The following is a 21,684-nucleotide window of genomic DNA, read 5'->3' on the forward strand; positions in this document are numbered from 1 at the left end:
CCTGGATTAAACTTCAGTCATTTCTTCAACCTGTCATCTGCTGGACCCTGTCAAGGAAGCAGTTTAAAAATACTTCAGCTTCCTTCAAAGCACTTTTTTCCAAACAGTTTCCTCTGATTTGGGTGAGACTTTGAAAATGGCAATAATCAGATGAGCTTTTAAGTAGCCCAAGTGGGCTATATGAATTCAGGGAGAAAATCTTTTTAACGTGGCTGGAGAGAAAAAGAGGAAGAAGCCGGCAGTGCAGTCTGCTTGTGCTGCAGACCTGAGCACTGTGGGATGTCATACACATCTGTGTTGTTTGCTCGATCTCTGGGTTGTGTTGTACCAGGGGTCTGCACGTAAACAGCCATTCAGGCTGATTTATCACTGACAACAACCCATTAGGAGCCACAAAGTCAGACAAATATGACACCGATTTGTATTTATGTTATTGTTACTATTTATGTTATTTTGTCAGAAATACTTTCATCTAACTGAAATTAAATCAGAGCTGACAATGCTTTAATCCTTGATTTTTTTTTTTTTTTTTTTCAAAAGTAAGTTTGCTTTTTAATCTTGTGCGCCTTGATTATGAATTCCGGTTGTGCTCACTGGTGCACAGTGCTCAAAAGTCTGCCTGCATGTAGTCAACTACAAAGCCGCACCGCATAATGGATCGTTAGAGCATTATGGGTACCATAGTGGACTGATACATACTGTGCTTCAACTATTTGTGAGTGATTTGAATAAATTTGATTGATCTTACTGATTTGTTTGCTTGATGCACCATGTAGTTAAAAAAGTATATTCTTTTTTGAAATTTAAACATTTATTTTGTTTAACAAAAAAGAGGGGGTAAAAGAGCCACATGTGGTTCCAGAGCCTCGGGTTGCAGATCCCTGTGTTATGCTCTTTATTTGTTGATGTTAACCTTTGTTTGTTAATTGTCTGGTTTAATTTGGGCTACACATTGGCGCTCTTGTCTTACAGCGAGAAGGCCCTGGTTGTAATCCCAGCTGGGACCTTTCTGTGAGGAGTTTGGATGTTCTCCCCGTTGGTTTTCTTTGGGGACTCCAGCTTCCAAACATGCTTCATTGAGGATCTTAAATGGTCCCTTGATGAGACTGTGAGTGTGTATGAATGTGTGATTGAGGCCTTGCGACAGACTGGCGACTTGTCCATTGTGCACCCCGCCTTTGCCCAACAGTAGCCAGGTTAGGGTCCGGCAGCCCTGCAAGTCCAAAAGGGAAACAGCAGGTTTAAGAGCTATAGAGTTTGCATCCTTTACCCTTTTTATAATTATTTTTAAGATTCCTGCCTTTTTTATTGTGCTTCTTCCTTGTCTCCTGGGTTTCTCTTTTTCTCAGTTTCTGCAGGATCTGGGTAAAGAGTTGGGGCCTCTGGTGCTCTGTCTGCACATGTCACACCTCCTACACCCAATTCTATCAGCTGAATAAAAGGCCGACTCATTCACTGCCTCAGTACGAGATCATCAGTTTTCCATGGAGTTCATTTTTGGACTCATTAAGAAGCCTACCAACTATGTCATCCTACCCTCTGCCCTGTTCTGCTCCAAATATTTGGTGCACTACATTAAACCCTGGAAACCCCTTTTTGCCTGCTGTCTGCTCTCTTGATCCACTGGACCTGGTTTATTACAACTTCTAACATGTATGATTTTCCAGATGGTCTTTCTTATAAATGTGTTTTTATGCTTTATAAGATTTTTAGTTTTAAAGAGGTTTTTAAACTTCTTTAACAAGAAAAAGTTTTTTAGGTGTAAAAATAAGATAGTAAGTTTAAACTGCAGAGTTATCTGAACTTTAATGTTTAGATGAGCCTTAATTAAGACTTGATGACAAATAGCTCTAGAGAGATAAAAAAAAGAACAGTTTATTGTGTCAAAGAAACTCCATCCAAGAAGTGCCACAGGAGAACTAATAAGTAGTGATCACTGCCATTTGTGAGAATAACACTTTCATCAAAAATTGTCAAGGGCTTTCCTAAACCAAAAGTCTTAAAATAACAGACAGGATATTCTGTATTTAATTAATTTCTCTACACTGTTACATTTACATGACATGTCAAATGAAAATTTTCTTTAAACATTGAGGATAAAAACCCGACAAAGCATTCAAATAAAGCTGCTTTGTCCTGCTTTCCCCTAAAGGAATAATTTATTTTCATTTGAGAACCAAATCTACTTAAGCATTAAAAGTTGTTCTAAAAATAACTTGCTTTTAAAATAAAAAAACATGCAAAACATCTTTTTTGCAGTTTCTAACATCTTTTAACACACATAGATAGGCAGCACAGCTAGTCCATATCTCAATTATTGTGTTTGATATTTATTAAACTTTGGGAGCACTGCTGAATTAATAATGGTCAGGTTGATGAAACAGCAAAGAAAACCATGCAATGGTAAACAAAAAGAAAACATCTGAACACAGCTCGAGGTTTTGTTCAATAAGAGCTTAGCACAGAAGATCAAAGGCTGTGTGAACACTGTTAAAGTGCAAAGCTTCTCTCAATACCACAGCTATTTTCACATTAATGTGCATTTATAGACCCAGCTGCAATAAATGTAAACTGTTTCTATATAGGCAGCTTTCTTTATGCTCACTTGACCTACTTTGTACACATTAATTCAAACTCCTAGCTACCCATTTTACACAGCGCCAACCACTTTGTTTTCATTTAAACAATGGACAATAATTCAGCTAGCCCAAATCCCCAACAACTAGCTGCTGGGCATTTAAAGACAAGTACAGTGTGGACTTTAAAAAAAGCCTCCTAAGATGATGTAGCAAGAATGAAATAATAATCTAATATAGAACTATACCATAAGCCTACACTGGTTTCGTGTGTTTTGCGTCAGCTTTTGTGAAAAAGGGGAGGGTGAGCCCCTGCAGGTCACGGCGAGCCAGCCCACAGGTCTGTCCCCACCCATGGACTCTCGCACGCACATACACACAATCTTCTGGTTGTCCCCCAACCTCCCATCACCACTCCGTAACCCCCTCCGGGCGATCAACCCCCCAGTGCCGCACGTCCGACCACCACTACAGCCGACAGGATCCCCACAAGCCTGGCCGCCCTGAGAGGACCAGGTGGGTGAAGACCGGCCACGCCTCCCTATGGTGGTGTGGGTGTACTGTGTGTGTGCTGCAGGTTAAATAGGAGGTCTCCCGTGTGGCGGGCCCTACCGCTGCCAAGCAGCGTAGCCCCCCCACCCCGGGGTCCCTCTGTGTGAGATGTGTATTTGCTGTGTGTGTGGTGCTAACATGCAGTGTGTGTCTAAAGTGGAAGTTAAAATTGTGGGGCGGACTAGTGAAAGATAAGCACGGATGTTTAACCGTACCCCCTTCCACCAGACCATCCCCTCAAGGCCCTAGATGAATCAAGGTGTCTATTATGCGAGTAAAAGTGGAATGGAGGGCCGGCGCTGACGCGACCCCAAAGACAGACACCCCAAGTGAACCCCGCAAGCACGTCCCATCCATCCAGTTCCCGGAGCCCTATGTGCCTGTGTGCAACTTTGTTTGAGTGGGAATGGGAAGGAGCAGGCAGATGGGCACAGCCGGGGAAGAAGGCTCCCCCCGGGCGACTGGCCCCCCAGCCGGCTGCAGAAGCCCCCCCCCCCCAGGGCGACCAGGCAGCCAAGAGGCGGCAAGCCAGCCGCAGACAGAGGCCATGGGTTGCGCCAGCGCAGAGAGTGACAGTCAGCAAGGAAGGGGCCTGGCGCCACCCCCAAGGGGCAGGAGGTCCAGCCCCACCATTCATATCCTGACTTCCCTAAGGGACTAGCACACCGCCCCCCCTCCAAGGCGCCCCCTCCCCTCATAAGAAGTAAATAAATAAATAAAATAAAATAAAATGAATAATATTAAAATAAATTAATTAAAAATAAATTAATTAAAAATAAATAAATAAATGAATAAATAAGAAAAGAGGTTGAATAAACAGATGAATAAATAAATGACCTAAGCCCTAGCCCCAAGAATCCTAGTAAATAAGTGAGAAGAAGAAAAAAAAGAAATGTATATATATATATATATATATATATATATATATATATATATATATATATATATATATATAAAAATCCAGAAAATAAGGCAAGATGGAATCAACTGAAGTGGTAGATAAAAATAAAACACCTGGATTTATAATGCATAGTTCAAAAGCCTGCATTTGTGAAAGTATGCAGGTGCATTAGTACACAGAAGTGCAGTGATGCACTCATGGGTAATTCTAGCATTTGGGTTCATAAAAAGATGGTGAATTTTAATTTCCTGTTTCTAGTTACCGGATAATGTCCTTTTTATTGTTTATTATTTTTAGTCATCCATTTTTACCATGAGTTGTGTAAAAATCGTATGGCTTTTGCTAGGACCTGAAAAGCACTTTTATTTCATTGTACCTGTGACAATGACAAATAAAGATGTATTCTATTCTATTTTTCTTATTGCTGGTCCTGATTCATTCTTTTCACGTAACTGTTTCCCCACAGCTTGGCGTCACATGTTGCTTTTTAGGTTGTAAATTGCTTTCAGAATTCCAAATCCTTGTGACAAATGTCCACACTTGTTGGCAGATGGTAATTACCTTCCTATGTTGGAATCTGTATCAATTCTTGATGATTGTTTAGCCAATAGATTCAGGACCAAAATCAGAGCGGCTTTGGAGCGGCTGGACTTTTTGGGAGTTTAAAACAAGACTGCAAATGGTTCCCGAGCGCGGCTGTGTCTGCAGCTCACCGCTCCCCCAGGGGATGGTTCAAATGCGGAGAACAAATTTCACACACCTAGGTATGTGACAGCTAATGGTACTTTAACTTTAACTTTAACTTTATCAGAAGCTTAAATATCACTATACCAACCCCTTAATGCTGAGTGTCAAGCAGGGAGGCAATGGGTCCCATTTTTAGAGTCTTTGGTATGAAGAGGTCCCACAGGAAGCCTTCTCCCATGTAAAACACTCACGTTGCTAACAAAACTGGTTTTAAGTCCTTAACCTTTGTGCCATGACGAAAAAAAAATATATGTATATGTATGTATGTATAGGTTTCACTCACTCATATGGCTGATATCAACTGGACTTTAAAAGGTTGATCTGGGAGACATTTCACTGCTCATCCGTGTAACATCTTCATTGGTTTTCAGTCATTTAGAACTGCAGTAAAGGCAATAATGTTTTATCTTGATAAAGCTTTGCTCTGTGATTCACTCCCTGCTTCTCCTCATCAGTTGGTACAGCCTGCACTCATTCAGGCTGCCACACCATCTCAGTTTTTCTTATCAGTTCAAGTCAAGACTGGTTTTTGCTAAGCCTGATTTTAAGCCTGCCAGTTTGAGGCTGGCTAGTTTGTACTACCCACTTTGGATTGGGATTAGAGCCAGGTTTTTTGCCTCTTTGAACTGCTGTGTTAATAGGACCTGGATTTGGATGTTGATTCTTCCCTCTGGCCCAAAGTTCCACCTTGGCTTGTCACTTGTCTCCTGCTCTGACATTAACTTTATGCTCATTACGTTTACCTCTGTCCTGTTTTCCCCTCATTTGACTTCTGTGCCATCTGGTGAGGCCCAGTTCCCAGCTGATCTAGAAGAAGGACATCCAAGTCCTTAAATTCCTTAGTTTTCTACAGAACTTCCCTTTTCTTAAAGTACAGAAGGGTGCACATATTAACTTGCTTCTAAAGTATAAGCAGCAATATAAGTCTTTGAAAAACAATTCTCAAACGTCATGAACATAGTTGAGAAGAAAGTAGTTGAACCAAAAAAAAAACAATCTTTGGGATTAGATTTAGCTCCTGCACTCACTCTGTGGGCTTGGACCGTACTAAGTTGGTATGAGTGACGTGCTATGTGTACCAAAATACAGCAGCAACCAGATAACACTAAAACACTCTTTATTAATATAAAACTAACAAAAGCTGCTGCTGGGGGAGAGTGTGCAGAACACAAAGGAAAAACAGGTGCAGAAGGAAACCAAAAGAGCCAGTGGAGCTCCGTATATGCTGAGGCGAGTAATTACAAACAACAAAAGAAAAAGCTGTGGTAATTGGAAACAGAACCCAAAGAAAACACATAGAGAAAATACATTTTAAGAAAGACTCAAGGGAAAGGTACTTCAAAATGAAAGAGTAGATCAAACAAAAAATAACAGCGTCTAAGTACACCAAATAGATAAATCTAATACATTAAATCTAAAAGGAATTAAACACATAAAGCTTTATTGTTTTAGTGTTGTTTTATAATTGTCTTTTTTAATGAGAAATCTCTTTAATTTGTGGTTGTAGGTGTTGTAGATATTCCTCATGGGAAAGAAAGAACAAACGCTCCAAGAATATTATCTCCACTATGTGTGGAAATAAGTTGGATTCTTTTTTTCCAGTGCTGAACAGTATGTATTCTCTTTCTTAGTTTGCACATACAAGAGTGAAGAACGATTCACGATTCATAATTTGTTCATAAGTATAAAAATTATGACTCACTTCAATGAATATTGTGTTTTTGGGTGTTTTTAACATGTTTTTGTGGGACATATGTAAAGGAAAATTAAGCTCAAAATTGCATTTCTGAGTGTATCTTCATTTAGGAACAATCAGGAGCAGAAGCAAAAATTCAGTTGGAAAAAGCTTGTACCTGGGACGTAGAAGCTTCTCTGGGAAGCTACAAGCTCCCTCAACCCGGTCTCATCCTAAAATGTGTAGTAGCTACATTTGTCCACATGGAAATGCGTGAGAGTTTTACAAAAACGCCCCCTAAACTGTGAGGGGGATACGTTTCATTTTTCTATTCATTTTCTACGAGCTTTCTCAGGATCACGTGACTTTGGAGGTTTGGCCTGCCGTGAGCAAAAAACATGGCGGATGCACGTTCATTTTTCGGTGGAATATCCCATAAAACAAGATATTTTGAGGACTAATTTTTATTTTGACAACATTTCTAGTGAGAAATATACCATTTTCTTTTAAAATATGCTTTCATTTTGGACATACAGTTTGTAGTTTGCTTGTTTCGTTCAACTTTTTCTCCCAAAGGCTCTGTTACGTTGGAGAAACACGTTAACTTTCATTCATATCTGCAGACGTGCGCGTGGGTCACGTGACTAATATGTTTCTCTTTTTTCCGCAGAAAATGCAATAAAATAGGAGTGATTGTGGACTAATTTATTTTTGAAAACATTTCTAGCAGTATATATCCCCTTTATTTTCATAATATCCATTCATTGCAGACATGCAGTTCGTAGTTTGTTTGTTACGTTCAACTTTTCCTCAAAGGATCTGAAGGCGTTTGATCTTTTCCATAAATATATGCGGGCTGACGTGGGTCACGTGACGTGACCTGAGTTTCTCTTTTTTCATATAGAAGATCTCGTAAAAAAGGTACGTTGCTATTTATTAATTATTTTTATTTACATTTCTACGGACCCGTGTATTATAGGTTTCATGCTGTGTTGTTGCGACTTTGAAGGACATTTAAACAAACCGGAAGAATGTTGTTCAGGAACGGACTGGAGAGTTCTCTAAATTTACTTAGCGATTTATTTTATTCAATATTCTTTTACATGTTAAAGTATTCACACTACAAGTCTAAATGCTGTTTACAATGTCTGATCTTTCCCATCATATCTGTGGGCTGACGTGGGGTCATGTGACGCGAGTTTCTTTTTATTCCCGAGGAAAAAAAATCTCGTAAAATAAGATCGTTTGAGGTTTAATATTTACGTTTAATAACATTTCTAGGGACCGATGTACTCTGTCGTAACGTCCATGCAAGCGTATTTTTCAACATCAACTAGTTGAGTTAAGAAATACACTGTAAATAATAAAAAAAGACGTTTGGCTCAAACTGGTTTTGTGATTGCTCCCACGTTTATCGGGAAGATTAAATTTTAAAAATAAGCCCAGCGACAAACAGGTGTTTATTTTTATTTTTTACAGAAATTAATGTTTCCATTACTAATGCAAACTTTTTGTTTTGCAGGTACTTAAAGAAACAAAACATCAAATGTTTTTCAGAGCGAAGGTACCTTGTCGCATGACAGATTGCAGTTGTTTTTTATTCAAACTTTATTGACTGTAACAATTCAAAACAACAATTCCAAAAAGCAACAAGAAAGAAACAAACCAGAGGATTATTATGAAATTTTTCACAAAAACATTGAAACTGACGCACAGATTGAATGTTTTAAATGCTTTCTTATTGTCAGAGTTTCTTATTGTGTTCATGTTTTGTTTGAACTCATTGATAAAGTTAGAAAAATGGGGGGTATGATTTCTAACTTTGTATTTATGAATGTGCCATATGAATAAAAATAAAAAAAAGGTTAATGATGTAGAATTGTTCTTTTTTATGGGATGGACAGTGGGTGAGGCACGACAGATTACAGTAAAACAGTCAAACTGCTACCACAATAGCGTTGAACTTCTGTTGAGAATAATTAATTCATAAATCTGTCTATATATTAGAATATCAGCATCTGGATCATTTACGTCTATTTTAACATAAAAGGGGCTAAAAAGAACTAACATCAACAAACAACAACTACTAATAAATATTATAGGAAATAAGGAAACTAAGTATAAAAAAGTAAAACAAAATAAATGTACATAGTATATTATTTATTATTGTAAATAAAAAAAATAAACATGTCTGACTAAGAGTGGGGGTTGAGGTCGGGGGGTTTTTTGTCTCTTTTTTGGAATCCAGCGTAGAGGCCATGACCCCCCCCTGCAAGAAAAGTAGAGAAGGTTCAATCAAACAGTGATAGACAATGGGCTACAGTTTGTTCACTCAGTGCTTACAGGACGACTGTTTTTAATTTGATTAGTGTCAGTTATCCTTTGTAGGAAATATTAGTACTATTCAAATATTCATGAATAATTACAATATTACATTGATTTTTAACGCATAGCACAAAAGCATCAAATAATCAATATCTAACAACTTGTAGAACATGAATAATAAAACTTGGACATGCATCCATCATCTACCCCTTTTGTCCTTTTATTGACAAAATTAGAAAAGATTTATATAATTTTAAATAAACAAAAAAACAAATTAGGCTGATTATTATTTGGACTTATTTATTTGCGACCAAGCAAAAAAACTGATGGAAATTCATGTTGAAGAGGCACGTTGCTGGATTGTCCACACGTATTTTAACCATAACCCCGGCTTCTTTACTTGCAAATAGGCACTTCAAAATAAATAAATAAATTCATTAATAATATATACAACATAAAACATGACTAGCACTCCATTAACTCCATCTGGGTTTAATAAATAAAATAAAAACGTTTACCACTCAAAACAATCATCAGAACTCTTAACACAGTAAATATGCCAAACAAATTAATAAAAAAGCATTTATATACATTAGAGTTCTACTTGAAAATAGTAATAATTTAAAATAAAAACTGCTCCTTTTTTCTTTAAATGTCCTCATTGCATATTAATCTTTTCCTCCAATCACACGGCTGCATTCTGAAAGATGAAAAGTGTAAACTTGTTTAAGAGATGTTTAAGAGGACTACTGTAAACTAAGATAAATGTGTTAGTTAAAATAAAGTAATAATGCATAGTTATTTTATAATAAAAGACTAAAAAAGGCAAATTAATAATACAAAATCCAAATCTTTACAAATTCTGCAAGTATTTTGTCGTATTACTTTTTAATGGTGGAAATGCAAAGAAAAGCGACAACTTAGAAGAACTTGTTTGAACATGAATTATTGCACAAAGACGGAAAGGTGGGCGTGTCTCCAGGAAAGAGATCCTCATGACAACCAACATGATTTTTGATACGGAGGCTGATGCTTCAAGGAGAAAAGAAACGTCAACAGCCAGTGCTGATCAGAACACAATCCAATATTCTCATCATTTGAATAAATCCTGAAATGTTCATCTGCTGGTGTTTGTCTGCATTTCTTGATGAAGTTTTGCTGCAAAATAAACCCATTAACCATCACTGTTCTGTCTGTGATGGAATAAACGCCAGGGCTACTATGGGAAGATATACGGTAGTCAACATTTTCTTGGAAAGGATTCTTTTTAAATAATATTTTATAGAATCTTTTAATAGTGTGTAAAATGTTTTTAACTATAAAGCATTTTAATTGCATGTTATATGTTTTATATCAACTGTAATGCCCATTAAAAAGAAAAGCTAAAGTAAACTTGAACTGAATTATTTCTTTCTTATTAAAGATTTGAGGAAAAGTGTAAAAATAACCACCAGATGAATAATTCTGTATTTTCATATTTCTTTGGAGAAACATTTGTTGATGATAAAAAAACACAGGAATATCTAAAAAAACATATCATTTTTGCTAACTGTGCAGAAAAATAAGATTGTACCAGGACAGTAAAATGTCAGGAGTTGGGACACTGGTGGACGGCTGTGGGGCTGAAGTGGTGGGAGGATGGATGTCTGAAACGGTTGATGGTTGGACGGCTGAAGCACTGGAGGGCTGCTGGTTTTTCCAACCTTAATGGATGAAAATGATAAAATGATTAGTGTGGTTGTTTTGGTGAGACATGACCAGATCTGCTGACGGTTCACAAATGAAAGTTTCTAATCAAACTAAAGTTCATGCAGATTGAAGATGTCGCGTCATCAAGCTTCCATGAATAATGACGAACAACAACAGACTGAGGTGAATGTAAAATTATTGTTACCAGTATACCTGATACAAGGCCTTCCTCCAGTCAAAGCACGTTTCTGCTTGATCAGGGAACTTAGGGCAACTTAGGGGGCACAACATGTGTGTGGTAAGAGGCGGGACTTTTTGATCTAACTTGGTTTCCTAACATCCAGGACGTTATCAACAAGGCACATCAGCACGTCTGAAGCTGCTGGCAACCTACCGCTCAGCCAGTCCAACTGCATCATGGTCTGGCTCTCAGATCAAACTGAAGAAGAGCAGCAGAAGCTTCAGTGCTGAAGATACTGGAGCAGATCATCGGCTACCCCCTTCCCTACCTGTCATCCTGTCTGAGTAAAGGGACGTGTCAAGGACAGCACCCTTCCTGCAGCTAACATACTGATAAATACACGTATCACTCCACACTTCTAATATTCTTAATTTCTCATGTCATTTACCCCTAATTTAAGATAACTCATTGTCATTTTGTTACATTTTACTTCAGTCTTGCTACAATTAAAATGTAGTCTGTACCCTGACAAAGGATTTGGAGATGCATAGCACATTATATGAGTTTAATAGGTCAGTGTTTCATTCTAAGATGTTGGACATACAAATCAAAGGCCAAACGTTTGAGTTAAAATGAGAAGTGTCCTCAGCACAGGTGTGAGCACTGAAATGTTTAGCTAGTGTTGTAGAAACTTGAACGGAGGTAAAAAACAATGTAATTGTTGAAATTTAGGTTGAAAAACCCTTCATTGGTGCAGTTCAGAAACAAATCTCTCATTTCAATTAAAAGTCATTTATTGGTACAAAGTTGAAATGAGGTTTTCCTTTATATAAGCCTTTTTTTAGGGGTGGAGCTGGGGCTTGAACTCCAGAAAGTCTCCTCCTCAGCAGACAATTAGTCCCTCACGTCCTCTCTCCATCAATGACTCTGTGCTGCCTAAAAATGAAATGAAGAAGAAAACACATAAATGCCACAAGCCCTGGACATCCATGCAGATCACAAAGAGAAATCTCCTGGCTTTGCGGGGCAGAACCTTCCAAAAGCTGGGAGAAGAGCTCTTCAACCACACTTCAAGGACCTGCAGTGCTGCTGGACTTCACCAACCACAGTCTGGTCAGCAGCATGACATCATAGAGCCTTTAGTTCTTTACCATGGCACCATAACCTGCAATCCATCACATCATGCTTGATCAGTTATGCAACAACTTTAGAAAGTGTAACCCTTGTTCTATCCTAGGCACTTTACCATTGGGAGTTGGGTCATCTAGACCCACTAGATAGTGCTCTGAACCTTTTTTCTTCAATGATTTGTGATCTTCAGTGGTGTCCATGGATTACATGAAATCCTCTCCACCTTTATCCACCTTTGTCATGGTAGGGAGAACACGTCAATGTGAGGGTGGGGTCACAAGATAGCACAAAGGTTACAAAAGATTTTTACCATATGTTGATGACAGCTGATTCTTGTTTTCCTGATGCTCAGACAAAGCCCTTCAGTGTTTTTCTCTGGGTCATTTTGATTGGTCCTTGTGGGAAGAGATTAATGTATTAATAATACTGAAGAAATCAAGAGATATTCCACATCAACAGCATGAGAGTAACAAGCCAACATTTATCTACAACATTACCACAGTCTTTACCTGGAGGTATCATTCTGGTCACGTCTGCTCCAGCTTTTCTGACTTCCGCTTGTTCCAGCCACCGGCCTGAACGGCGAGGATGTCTGTGCAGAATGAAAGGATCAAAATGTATTAAACTGAGAAAACAAACTACACAAAAAGGATGCATCTTCAATGAGTATTTACCAGTTTTTGACACATATGTACTCGGAACATGTGTCTGCTGAAGAGAGGAAGCTGTTCAGTCGGTTCAGTCCCTTTCCCTGATGTTGTCCCTTCTTGATTTCATCCTCGGATCCTCATCATTTCAACCAAAATGTATGTTTGCAAACTTTTGAAACATAAGGGGTTAGAAAAAAACTCCAACAGGAATAAGGGCAGAGGCCCTAAGGGAGACCCAGGACACGCTGGGGAGACTACGTCTTTCAGCTGGCCCCGGGGTCCCCCAAGAGGAGCTGGAGGAAAGGGAAGTGTGGGCATCTTTGCTTAGACTGCTGCCCTCACAACCTGGTTCCTGATGAATGGAAGAAGATGGATGCATGGATGGAACGTGTTCAGGCCTTTCAGCAAAACTCCACGATGGCAGACTGCGATCCTTCCTCATTTACTTTGCCAGAAGACTTGTTGGAGGACTCTGGTGCTGCCACAAACTTACCTGCTCCACATCTCCCATCTCCAGGATTCTATCAAAACAAATAAATGTCGTATATTAACATGATGATATGACACAAAATACAATAAAACATATATGCAGGCATGTTCATTTTCTTAAGGAAGAGGCCATGAAAATAACCTTACATATTCTATTTCCCCATGAATGCAGTTCACAAAGGAGGTTTCCACAGTGTTTTTGGTCAAAAACGCATCTTCCAAATAACCACTGAGCCTAAAAGAACAGAAAAGTTCACATAAGAAAAACATTTATACCATCAAAAATGTAGGTGGAAAAGAATTTTACACAACCCAGTTGGCTCTCAAAACAGTACATTTAGCAAGTTCCATCCACTGCTACAGCCAACATGGAGGGAGAGCATGCAGGACCCTGAAACAGATGAACCTGACAGCCTCTCCATCTCAAAGTTAGCAGAAGATCAGTCCAGGAACTATTTGTACATGTTGTCTCCAAATAACTGACCAGTCTGAGAGAGGAAAGGGAAAAAAACATGAGGTTCTTTTATGTATATACATACATACAAGAATCAGGAATCAGACATTCTGTTGGAGTGGGACTTTAAGTCCCACTCCAACAGAATTTTTAGCTATTATAAAATCGTTCCCAGTGTTTTTTTTAATTACGATCATTTTGTTTTTTTAAGACATTTTTCTGCAGCACAGCAGCTCATAAGAATTTCACCTCAGAGCTGTGGTGCAGATGTTTGCCTCTGCTAATTTCCCATAAACCATTTGTTGATTCTCTCTCCCGCTAGCTTATAGCACCTCACAAGCCCTAGCCGACATTAGCATAGCAAAAAAAAAAAAAAATCAATGAGCAACATTGGAGCTATCCATGTGTACACTTTTGAGCCAGATACCAGCTCAGACAAGGGAACTCAGGACATTAATGGATCTACCGGTATTTGTCTGCAAGTGGATGCATCAGAATTGGAGTGGAGCAGAGACTTTGGCCCATTCATGGCAGTTAGAGCGTCACAACTATAAGCTTTTTGAGACAATCAGTTTCATCTTCTCCTGATCCATTGAGATTTGAATAAATACTCAGAAACAGTTTTAATCTTATATTATTGTGTATGTGTTTATATTTTTGTTAATGTTCTCAATAAAGAGAAAAATGTTTGATCTTAAAAACATGACTTCCATTGGAGCGGCTCTTTAACTTTGTTGACAATGCTAGGATAAATACATGTGGTCAGCCAAATCAGCCATAATTGTTTAGACCAGTGGTCTGCAGCCTGAGGCTGCACAGCCACATGTGGCTCCTTGACCCCTCCTCTGTGGTTCTCCGACAAAAAATAAAAATGTTTTTAATTCAAACAAATATCCTATTTTTCAGACGACACAGCGCATCACGCAAAACAAAACAGTCAGATAAGTCAAACTTTACTCAACTTGGTGATCTACTCAACAGTTGAAGCAAAGTATTACTGTGCCAGGCTCCTGACTACAGTACCCATAATGCTTCAATAATCTATCAAGCGGTGATGCACAATATTTTAAGAAATTCCAGCATTTATGAAGAATTTTTTTAAACCTGACGACGTACCCTAAAAAAATCAATTTGAGGTCAATACGCACAATTTAGAGGGCCTATACCATGCTAGCCATTTAGAATAAACTATTTCCTCGATCTCTGAGGCTCCGCCTTTCTCTTCTTGTGGGTGTCGCCTATTTCATGACATCAACCTAGAGTCGGCGTCGGCAGCGTTTCTTCCACCCAAACTTTTGCAAAGATGGATGTGAATATTGTGCAATGAAAGCATTTTGCTGATCACCACTAGCTCCATTGAGAAAGTGGGCGTGTCTGTTAGCCTGGAGGCGGTTTTAGCTGCACAGGCTCTTCCTAGAAGAGGCTGCTCCTCACTTATGATGACGTCACAATGTGAGGACCCTCTTATTGTGAATTGGGAGGGGCTGGTGCTCAGAGGGTTTCAGAGGAATGCTGAGAGATGCGTGAATGGATCAAAATACCGCTGTGGATTAGTTTTTGTGAGGAATTAACATTATAATACACTTTAAAATTTTAAAACGTTGATGTTGCATGATATAGGCCCTTAAATAAATACTGGCTGAGATGTACTAACAACATAAAATCTACAATGTGTAAAAAAAAAGCCTTTGTAAACCCCAGTAGTTATCCAGTTCCCAAAATAACATAAATGCAAATGAGTGTTTGATTTTCTAAACGCTGAAGAGACACCTTGTGTGTGTGTCCTACTGAGTTCTGGACAGTGAGACATTTGAAAGGCTCTTAGCTGTTTAAAGGGCTGCAGACCCCCGTTTCTGGCTAAATGACCCAAAAGGAAACTTACCTCTGCGGAGACCACGTGACGTTTCCGCCCCCGTCCTCTATACAGAAGAGGCCTTCACCGTGATGCTGCGGCCTTTTAAATTTAAGATGGAAAAACGCCTCGTCATTCAACGTTTATCCTAAACAGCCAACACGTTTTTACTAAAAACCCATCTCTGGTTTCCCAAATCTAAACATTACATTTCTACAGAGAAAAGTTCAAAGCATCGCCCACCTTCCAGCTGTCCAAGAAGTTCTTCAGCCGCGCGCTTTCCTGCGGGTTCATCCGAGGGTTTCCGGGGGATTGGGGTGGGGGTGCCCGTATGACGCTGCGTTCACTGGCTTTTCGAAATGCGCACTTCATGTCAATTGGGGCAAATTGAAGGCTTAAAAGCCTGTTTACTTTAGATAATATATCCTATTTAATCTATCCTATTTAAAACATTATTGAGAATTACTACAGGAAACAGTGATGAAACCTTTTTTAACAGATAAATTAGAGCACTTCATTGTAATACTATAATATATGAGATACGTCAAAAAAATTGACAGTTAAAGAAAAAAGAATATAATAGATCCTAATATTTTATAAACTCCATCAAAATAATTGTTTCATCTCATTTATCATAATATTTATAGTTTTTTTTTTATCACACACCATTAGACTCGTAGTGTAAATAAATTAAAATGCAGAAAAATCAATTTAAAGAACTCTTTGGTCCGTCCCTGAACTCAACATTTTTCCGGTTTGTTGTCACATGTCAATCAAAGCCTGATCGCCGCAACAGCAACACGGAACGAGAAAACCTATACACGGGTTCCTAGAAATGTAAATAAAACAAATTAGTAAATCGCAACGTACCTTTTTACGAGATTTTCCACAGGAAAAAAAGAGAAAGGCACGTCACGTGACCCACGTCAGCCCGCATATATGAATGGAAAAGATCAGACGCTTTCAGATCCTTTGAGGAAAAGTTGAACGTAACAAACAAACAACTTCATGTCTGCAATATTACGAAAATAAAGGGGATATATACTGCTAGAAATGTTTTCAAAAATAAATTAGTCCACAATCACTCTTATTTTATGGCATTTTCTGCGGAAAAAAAAGAGAAACATATTAGTCACGTGACCCACGCGCACGTCTGCAGATATGAATGAAAGTTAACGTGTTTCTCCAACGTAACAGAGCCTTTGGGAGAAGAAGTTGAACGAAACAAGCAAACTACAAACTGTATGTCCAAAATGAAAGCATATTTTAAAAGAAAATGGTATATTTCTCACTAGAAATGTTGTCAAAATAAAAATGAGTCCTCAAAATATCTTGTTTTATGGGATATTCCACCGAAAAATGAACGTGCATCCGCCATGTTTTTTGCTCACGGCAGGCCAAACCTCCAAAGTCACGTGATCCTGAGAAAGCTCGTAGAAAATGAATAGAAAAATGAAACGTATCCCCCTCACAGTTTAGGGGGCGTTTTTGTAAAACTCTCACGCATTTCCATGTGGACAAATGTAGCTACTACACATTTTAGGATGAGACTGGGTTGGCTCCCTGCTCTGCTCCATTCTGATTCATTCACTGGCAGATGGTTAGAACCATGTAGGTCTTTGTTTTGTTTTCCATCTAGTTCAAAATTGTATATCTGGATGGCTCCAATATTGCTCACTGCTTTTGTTGCACTGGTAATGTTACGTTTGGGGTGTGATGGGCTGTAAGCCATTAGGGGGGTATTCCAGAAAGCAGGTTATGCTAGCTCTCACGGTAAGTTTGAGGCTAAGGAAGCGGATAACCTCAGCTTTTGGTTCCAGAAATGCAGGTATGTTTCAGGGTAGGTCAAGTTGCCATAGCAACTCATGCTCTGAACATAACCTGGTCTGGAGCAGGTTTAGTTGAAGGTTAGTTTGTTTTCAGAGAGGTGAAGCAGCATGGTGTGTCCATTTGAAGATGATTTAGTGGATGAAGAATCTCAGATAATACTTTTTCCACAGTGAGATGGTGATAAGACCACATATGGATGTTAGAAAAATATTTTTTTTACTTTGATCTAACTTAATTATTTGTTTCAGTTAAGATAAATCTTTTTTTTTGTAAGTCAGTTTAAAAATTACACGTAGTTTTCAGACAGTTATTTTAATTTCATTCAAATTAATTCAATTAAGTAGGTGTAACTTTGGTGCTGCTGTAAGATTGGCACCGCAAAGGATTGTGGGATATCATTTCCTTTGCCTGTCTGGACGGATTTGGGTTTAAGTGTGGGTTTTTGACCAAATGTGTTTAGTTGTTTAGCTGTTTTACTGTGTTTTGCCATGTTTCGCCGAGTTATTTTGCCCTACTGAGCTTACGTCTCTGCACCATGAGTGAGAGTGAAGGTGAGAAAGATTAGTTTATATAGTACCCCTACAGTCTGAAGCTACAAAGATAATTATGGTATATTCTTGAACAATTTCTTACATTCCGAGCATTTTCCCCCCTGTCTTTTTCATTGTTATAAAAATGAGTATATCTTCCGGCTCATCCTTAGACATTTGAGAGTTTAAGAAATATAAATAATTAAGATGAAAAAAACATTTATTGAATTGGAGTAATATGACATTTAGTTAAATAAATATGTAAATTTGTGTTGTATAAACAATTATTGAGTTTTATAGACGTAAGAAATTAGGTTGAATAAATTTAACTCAATTTTTTGTTCCCAATAGAAGTAATCCATTTAAGTTGGCAAAATTGGATACGTTTTATATATATATATTTTCGTCACAAGGGAAATGGAAACAAGATCAGAAACTCGTGCGTTTACTTTGTCTGCTCTTTTTCTACACGCAGAAACTCTTTCTTTTACTGACGATGCAGCCGTGTTACTTTTTTGATGGACGTATAATCTTCATACGCCGTCATTAAAATCTCCGACCCCGTCTCACTGAAGTACAGCGTTTTCTTTTTTTTTCACCACGCGTTTCCATGGTGACTCCAGAAATCGGCGATCTATTGAGAATGTCTTTATGTACCTGCTGTGCACGTCCATTAACCCAGGGTTATCAAGTCGAGTGTAATTACGCCAACTCTTACCCGGTCTTTTGGAACCGACATAGCCCGAGTAAGCAAGTTCAGGCGGATTTCAGCCAGAATTCAGGCTCAAAGTCAGGCTAGTTTAAACATGCTTCCTTGAATACCCCCAGAAGAGCATGTAGACAGATGGTTGATGGGGAAAAAACAGAAATTTTGAATGAACTCCTGCAGCTCTGCAGAAACTATGTCCTAGAAAATTACACAGGTCTTTGATTTTGGCAAAAAACTGCACAATTATATGTTTAATTATTTTTATTGTATTTTTCCACATAAAGACACAAAACAAAATGAACAGTGACAGTTCCCCCTTCCCTCCCTCTCACTGTCAACAATTGCACTAATTATAATTGTAGCATATCAATAAGATATGTATACATGGAAGTATCTATATAAATGTCTTAAGAAGATATAAAAAACATAATGTCAGGATATAGTGCTTAAATGAGCAACAACAGAGTAAAATATAAGATAAATAATAGCCAGAGAAAAAAAACAACAATAATAATAATGATGATAATACAAAAACAACAGAGAAAGAAGGTCATTCTGTGCCTTTTGCAGATGGATGATTGAAGTCCAAGTCAAATTTATTTTCAGAATCTCTCAGTGTGTACCTTATATTTAAGTGAAATAGCACATCTTGAATCCAATGTGAGACCTCCATTTGAGAAGAATCAGGCATTGTGCTTATGATGTGGAAAAAATAATGATCCTTTGACAGAAGGAAGACAAAGGTAGCCCTTCATCATTCATCCCACACAAAAGCATGAGTTGGTTTGGTGTTAACCTTTTCCCAAAGATACAAGTGTCACATTCATTCATCCAAAACCACTGTATTTTAGGACAGAACCAAAGCATGTGAATTAAAGTGGCCTCTGATGATTTAGATGGATTTGTGGATACATTTTAGCCAGTTTGGATTTATGGAGATGTGCATGGTAAACTGTTTTAAACCATATGGCATAATCATAATTTAAAGACCACTGGGAACGCTTTTGAAATAGATCCAAAGCTGATCGGTGAGGGACTTTAACTGAAAGAACACCTTCTGAGCAAAATTCATGTCTTAAGGGGTCGTTCCAAGATAATCAGTTCTTCTGCGTTAACTTTGGTTTTAGTGTCACAAAACACATAAACAAAATGATGTACATTGCACTATGACTGATGTGTGTGTATGTGTTACCGCATTTCCACCATGCTTTTCTCCAGCTCACTGTACTTAGATTTATTAAGAACGTCATCACTGCTTCAGGGCTACATCACCTTTTCTCCTGTCCATGATAATTGATCAACAGTCATGATTTCATTTGTTCTTCATCACTTGAAAGGATATTTCTTTAGGATTGAAAAACACATTGTGTGACTCAGCTTGCAATTTCTACATCAATTTCAGACCAGATTCACATCAGTGTCAGACTTTTTTTTTTTGCATCCCAGACTCTGTAGAAGTGCAATGTGACCAATTTCAACAAAATTATGATAACACAAAAAACTGCAAAGGCAGTGAGACTTTTATCAAATTGTTTGGGAACCTGATTATGTTGGCACTTTCTCAATATCTGCAAACATGATTGGGAAGAAAAGAAAATTGTGAATATTTTATCACATTTGACAGTTTAGATCAGGTGTCGGGAACCTATGGCTCGCGAGCCATATATGGCTCTTTTGATGGTCACATGTGGCTCGCAGACAAATCTTTAATTATACTTTTTTTTTTTTCATTAGACCAGTCCTCGGCGCGATGCGATGCCAGAGGCGCGCAGTAGTAGCGGTGCTTAGAGAGAGAAATCTGCGCCAGCACTTTCAGTTTACTATTATCTATTATTTCACAGAGTTTGTGCCAGCTGAAAACCTGTGTGAATTGCCGTGGCTAAAACTGCGCGCTCCCGTCTCTGAGAAAGAGCGTGCAGTTGCGGAGACGGGATGTGTGAGGAAGAAAGCAGAGGGTGGGGGTGAGGGGTTGTGGGGACCGGCAGCAGGTGAATTGCGCAGGGTTTGTAAATACGTAAAACCCACTGCCTGTCACTCACTGTGGCGTGTGAGTGTGTGTTTGGCTCCCCGTCTGCATGTAAGCAGTCTTTGTCACATCTACAGAACATTCAGACCTACGATCACGTTTAACGTCTCAACGCCTGCGTGAAGCAGAAACTCACCACGTATCAACCAGACTAGACAATCAGCAAAACTACCATGAGAAATACTCATCATTTATTAGCAACAGCATAACAATGTTATTGAAAAGAATCCACAGACTTATTGTACTTTAAAATGTTGAAATTACATCAAATGCACACATTCACTTGTATATTTAGTTTTAAACATATTGTCGCGGACTGAGTTTAACTTGGCTGTTGGACCGTGTTATAAGTTCTGGAGTTCTGGAACGCATCAAGCAGAGATCTGATTGGCTCTCAGTTCTGTCGTTCAGCCTGTTGTTAGGTAATTTGGACCAATGGGGTTCAGCTATGGGCCGAATAAGGGAAATGGGAGGGCTGGAGCGGGAGCAGGGGAATATAAAGTTGGGAGAAGCGCTCTCGTCTCGCTGGAGAGATTCAGAAGTTGCTGAATTAATTGTACGGCGTTTGTTGCGGTCTGCAGTAACCAGAATAAAGAACCTTAAAAGAGGTTAAGTCTCCGTGCCTCAGTGTGGGAAAGGGACACTACATTATTGTATGGCTCTTTCGAAATTACATTTAAAAATATGTGGCGTTTATGGCTCTCTCGGCAAAAAAGGTTCCCGACCCCTGGTTTAGATGTTCCCTTCATTGGTCAAGTCACAACAAAACAGAGTGCAAATAAAGATTTTGACATGATGCACTTTTTTAGCTGTTTGTCTGATTGCAGGAGTTTAGTTTTGCTTAGAGGCATATTGTAATAAACAACATTTTTAGTGTTAATGCAAATTAGAGTAATCATACTGTATCCAAGATGAATGTTCTTGCAGCATCCATTTTTCACACTTCAAATTGTTGATATCGTGAATTTACACAAATATACTGTGACGACAGATTTCATCAAACTGTACGTGTTTGCTCAGCAGGGCTTCTGTGAAGTTGCAGCAGTGGCAGATGGTTTGTTGCATGTCTTTGCGTTAATCCCAGCATGAAAACAATTCAAACTTGTGACCAGAAAGTGAGCTGGTCGTGGATTAGACATCAGAGAGTGAGAGGATTACAGCACATAACTGAAGCAGCTCTACCGAGCACTTCTCATAAACCACAGAAACTCCTAAAAGTGAAAAACCGAATAAAATAATGTGGTTTTTAGAGCAAGATTTGGGGCAGCTGTCTGGTGCTGGCTCTGGGGTATGTGGTGAGGGGCCTCCTGCCTTTGCTGGAGCATTCAGTGTGATGAAGGCACACTCTAAGTAGCACACATTCATTC

General features: G+C 38.7%; 2 long non-coding RNA genes across 7 annotated transcripts; both read right to left on the minus strand.

Annotated features, from left to right (window-relative positions):
• Nucleotides 1-8,041: 8,041 nt before the first annotated feature.
• LOC111947885 (uncharacterized) lies at nt 8,042-10,783 on the minus strand. 2 transcript variants are annotated; one of them, XR_002873849.2, is made up of 3 exons: nt 10,679-10,783; nt 10,350-10,479; nt 8,596-8,720 (listed from the first exon to the last, which is right to left on the minus strand). It is a non-coding gene; the product is annotated as an uncharacterized LOC111947885 (long non-coding RNA). The 2 variants fall into 2 exon arrangements; XR_013658183.1 differs by lacking the exon at nt 10,679-10,783 and having other exon boundaries at nt 8,042-8,720; nt 10,350-10,586.
• Nucleotides 10,784-11,422: 639 nt separating this feature from the next.
• Nucleotides 11,423-16,233, minus strand: LOC111947883 (uncharacterized). 5 transcript variants are annotated; one of them, XR_013658176.1, is made up of 10 exons: nt 16,093-16,233; nt 15,466-15,572; nt 15,253-15,324; nt 13,064-13,151; nt 12,452-12,948; nt 12,287-12,369; nt 12,088-12,172; nt 11,893-12,010; nt 11,665-11,811; nt 11,423-11,582 (listed from the first exon to the last, which is right to left on the minus strand). It is a non-coding gene; the product is annotated as an uncharacterized LOC111947883 (long non-coding RNA). The 5 variants fall into 5 exon arrangements; XR_013658177.1 differs by lacking the exons at nt 15,253-15,324; nt 15,466-15,572; nt 16,093-16,233 and adding an exon at nt 13,229-13,404; XR_013658179.1 differs by lacking the exons at nt 15,253-15,324; nt 15,466-15,572; nt 16,093-16,233 and adding an exon at nt 13,252-13,391.
• Nucleotides 16,234-21,684: the final 5,451 nt, after the last annotated feature.

This window comes from Oryzias latipes, chromosome 9, assembly GCF_053564925.1.
Source record: "Oryzias latipes strain Hd-rR chromosome 9, Olatipes_Hd-rR_3.1".
Taxonomy (NCBI): Eukaryota; Metazoa; Chordata; class Actinopteri; order Beloniformes; family Adrianichthyidae; genus Oryzias; species Oryzias latipes.